The sequence below is a fragment of the Colobus angolensis genome, unplaced genomic scaffold (genome assembly GCF_000951035.1).
Source record: "Colobus angolensis palliatus isolate OR3802 unplaced genomic scaffold, Cang.pa_1.0 Scaffold459, whole genome shotgun sequence".
Lineage (NCBI taxonomy): Eukaryota > Metazoa > Chordata > Mammalia > Primates > Cercopithecidae > Colobus > Colobus angolensis.
In genome coordinates, this window is record NW_012118032.1 from 376,207 (window position 1) to 380,851 (window position 4,645).

Here is a 4,645-nt window from a genome sequence, read left to right on the forward strand (position 1 = left end):
CACTATTCCCAGTAGCAAAGACTTGGAACCAACCCAAATGTGCATCAATGATAGACTGATTAAAGAAAATGTGGCACATGTACACCATGGAATACGGTACTGCCATAAAAAAAGATGAGTTCATGTCTTTTGCAGGGACATGGATGAAGCTGGAAAACATCATTCTTAGCAACCTATCACAAGAAGAGAAAACCAAACACTGCATGTTCTCATTCATGAGTGGGAGTTAACAATGAGAACACATGGACACAGGAGGGGAACATCACACACTGGGGCCTGTCAAGCGGTGGAGGGCTAGGGGAGGAGCATTAGGAGAAATACCTAAGGCAGATGATGGGTTGATGGGTGCAGCAAACCACCATGACACGTGTATACCTATGTAACAAAACTGCATGTTCTGCACATGTGCAGAACTTAAAGTAAAATAAATAAATAAATAAATAAATAGGGAGAGCTTCCATGTGTTACATTGGCTACTTCTTAACCTTGCCTTGGTATTTTTGAAGTACTTAAAATTTGAACCAAAATGTTGCTTGACTTATTATTATTATTATTATTTGAGACAATGTGTCACTCTGTCACCCAGGCTGGAGTGCAGTGGCGCCATCACAGCTCACTGCAGCCTTGACCAGGTTTGGGTTTGGGTGATCCTCCTACCTCAGCCTTCCAAGTAGCTGGGACTACAGGTGCACACCACCACACCTGGCTGATGTTTGAGTTTTTTTCTAAAGATGGGGGCCTCACCATGTTGCCCAGGCTGGTCTGGAATTCCTGACCTGAAGCCACTCATCTGCCTCAGCCTCCCAAAGTGCTGGGATTACAAACGTGAGCCACTGCGCCTGGCCTGGACTTATTTTTAATCTGTGATGATAGACTATCAGCCATCTCAAATCCTTTATGAAGTTTGATATAGGACATACACGATGTTATAATGTTCAAACTAGTAGGCAGCCATGTAGGCCGCAGGAGAGTCTATGCCTGAGAAACCCCTGCTTTGGTGGATCAGGGTATTTTTGTTCTATCAGACTCTTCCTTGAAGCCGATGCCTGGCCATCATCTCTATGTGGCTTGGTGTTGATGATCTTTGTGCTGCACACACACGCTGTGCTGGACCCAGGCCATTTGATTTTTGACTATGCTGTTGTGGTTATTAATTTTAGGCATCAACTTTAGCTTTCTGAGGGATGCTAAGATGGCTGGTGGGAAGGACATTGTTACCAGTTGTGCACCTGGAAGAGGGTTTCTAGAAGAGATTGGCCTTTGAATATGTAGACTGAGGAAGGCAGACCCACTCTCAGCAACGTGGGTGGGCATGATTCAGTCAGTACAGGGCCCGAGGTAGAACAAAACGACAGAGGAAAGGTGAATTTACTCTTTCTCTGGAGCTGGGTCATCCATCTTCTCCTGCCCTCAGACATCAGAACTTTAGATTCTCAGGAGAGAGAGCCTTCACATCTGGAACTGACACTAGTAACCTCCCAATAATCTGGAGATAACCTCCAGATTATTATTATAGTGTAACCTCCCAAGGCCCTTGACCTTGGACTGAGAGTTACACTGTGGGCTCCCTGGTTCTCAGCCTTCAGAAACAGCTGGAATTACAACACCAGCTTCCCTCTTTCTCTGACTTGCATATGGCAAGGCTTGGGACCTCTCAACCTCTGTAATAACTTCAGTCAATTCCCATAATAAATCTCTATCTATCTATCTATCTATCTATCTATCTATCTATCTATCTAACCTTTCATCTACCACATCCATCTATCCATCCTGTCTATTATCTCTCTATGTATCTATTATCTATCTCTATTATTTATCATCTGTCTACTATCTATCCATCATCTGTTTATTATCTACCTATCTATCTCACTCATGTATCTATCATCTATCTATCTATATTTATCATCATCATCTATCATATCTATCACCTGTCACATCTATCAATCTTCTATCTGTCAATCATCTATCTATTATTTTTCTTTTTTTTTTTTTTGAGACAGTATCTCCCTCTGTCGCCCAGGCTGGAATGCAGTGGTGCAATATTGGCTCACTACAGCCTTCACCTCCTGGGTTCAAGTAATCCTCCTGTCTCAGCCTCCCGAGGAGCTGGGATTGCAGGCGCACACCATCATGCCCAGCTAATTTTTGTATTTTTAATAGAGATGGGGTTTCACCATGTTGGCCAGGCTGGTCTCAAACTCCTAGTCTCTAGTGATCCCCCTGCCTCAGCCTCCCAAAGTGCTGGGATTACAGGTGTGAGCCACCGCGCCCAGCCTCTATTTTTCCTGATGGTTCTGTTTCTCTGGATAATACTGGCCAGGGAATTGAACAGTTTGTGCCAAATTTATCTACTCAGATGCATAAATGGAGATGGAGCAGCACATGTAGGTAGTCGTGTTATAGAGATAGATTTCTTTGGCAGGATATTTTGGTGTGTATGAATATGAGTTGGGCAGAGAGTATCAAATTCCCTCTTCTTGTGTTGAAGAATTATGACTGTAGGCATGTATAATTTGCAAAAATTGTTTTTTGGGTGATCTACCTATCCAACATTGTTGACAGCACATTGTTGATTGTGGTTATAAGGCATCTCTTCTCATCCTTCCTTCTTTCTTCCTCCCTTTTCAAAACCATGATAAGGAATTTCAGCTGGTCAGCACCAAGGTAGAACTTACATGTTGATGAGGGTGTGTAGAATGTGTCTTTGAGTATCCAGAATGGTGGGATATGTACTACAAATTTCTGACTTGAAGTTTGGGAAAATGTCTTGATCTGCAAGAAGTTCCCACTTCTGGGTATTTACCCAAAGGAAAAGAAAAATAATTTAAAGAAGACACTTACATTCGTATGTTTATCACAGCACTATTCACAATAGCAAAAATATAGAATCAACCTAAGTGTCCATCAACAGAGGACTGGATAAAGAAAATGTGGTATAGCTACACCATGGAAAACTATGCAGTCATAAAAAAGAGTAAAATAAGAGTAAAATGTTGTCTTGTAGTAACACGGATGGAGCTGGAGGCCATTATCCTAATTGAAATAACTCAGAAACAGAAAGACAAATACTCCACGTTCTCACTTATAAGTGGGAGCGAAACAAAGTGTAGGTATGGACATAGAGAGTGGAATAATGGACACTAGGGACTCAGAAGTGTGGAAGTGGGTAGGGGCTGAGAAATTACCTATTGGGCACAGTGCTCACTATTTGGTTGATGGGTTCACTAAAAGCCCAGACTTCACTACTACAAAATATGTGCATAGAATGATTTGTTTTTCTAAGACCACCAGAGTGGGCACAAAAGAACCAGCGAGTAGGCAAGGCTAAAAGCAAAACTACAGATTTATTCTTTGGTCATCTAGCTTCAGGGACCGGCGCTGGGTGGGGGGCGGAGTTTCTAATACAGTCCGGACAAGAGTGAGGGCTGAGAAAGCCCGCCCGCGGCGCATCTGCCGGGAGCGACTTTTCTAGGAGTGGAAGGGCAATAGGCGGGGCACGGGCGTGTTGGGGAGAGGGAGGAGCTCTCCCCAGGTGCCACCAGGTAAATCTTGGTCTCTTCGGATTGACATCACCTGGCACATGCCTGATTAATCTGCACCTTCTCGGGCGTCAGCTGCCTTTTGGCGCACATGGGAAAAGCCGGTGATGAAGAACCCGGAAATGCGCCATCTTGCCTCCGTTCGTCCAAACATAGAAGTAACCTGCTCTTGTACCCCTAAATATAGAAAACTTAAAAAGTTCTTAAAATAAAGGAAAATAGGGCTGGGCATGGTGGCTCACACCTGTAATCCCAGCATTTTGGGAGGCCCAGGCGGCCGGATCACGAAGTCAAGAGATCAAGACCATCCTGGCCAACATGGTGAAACTCCGTCTCTACTAAAAATATAAAAATTAGCTGGGCGTGGTGGCGTGCACCTGTATTCCCAGCTACTCAGGAGGCTGAGGCAAGAGAATCGCTTGAACCCGGGAGGCAGAGGTTGCAATGAGCCGAGATTGCACCACTGCACTCCTGCCCGATGACAGAGCGAGACTCCGTCTTAAAATAAAATAAAATGAAATGAAAGAAAAGAAAAGAAAAGAAAGGAAAATAAAGAAGTTGAAAAAGATGTATTGGATGTCTCCTGCAGCCTTTACTTTCTGATGTTTTATGATTCCATAATCAATGAGTAGTTGTCAGAAGTTCATCAATGGTGTGATGATTATTCACTTCGAAGTTGACATGGTGGGCAGGTTCCTGCCTGTTCTGGATGAGGCATTAGGGCTGCTGCCACCTGCTGTCAGGAGGACTTGATGGAAGGGTCATGAAAACAACTTTACTATTGAACTCATCAGTGCCTAAGGAGAAATACGAATCTTCCCCAGAAGTCAAATAGGAAAGATGCTTAGGGTATCTGTAGTTTTTACTCAGCTGTGCCTTGCTCCCCTTACCACAAGAAGATCTTTCTGTTGGCTTCAAAGGACTTCAAAAGCTTCAAAGAAGCCACACATGAGTGGGATCACAGATTCCAAAACAGTGATTATGTTCTTAATATTAAATGTTCAAATTCACATCGTATCACAGGATTGCAAGTCGAACAACTAGGTAACGTTTCTGCTCTATGGAATTGCAAAGAGTCAAAAACTGTCTGATAAAGAGACGTCTGT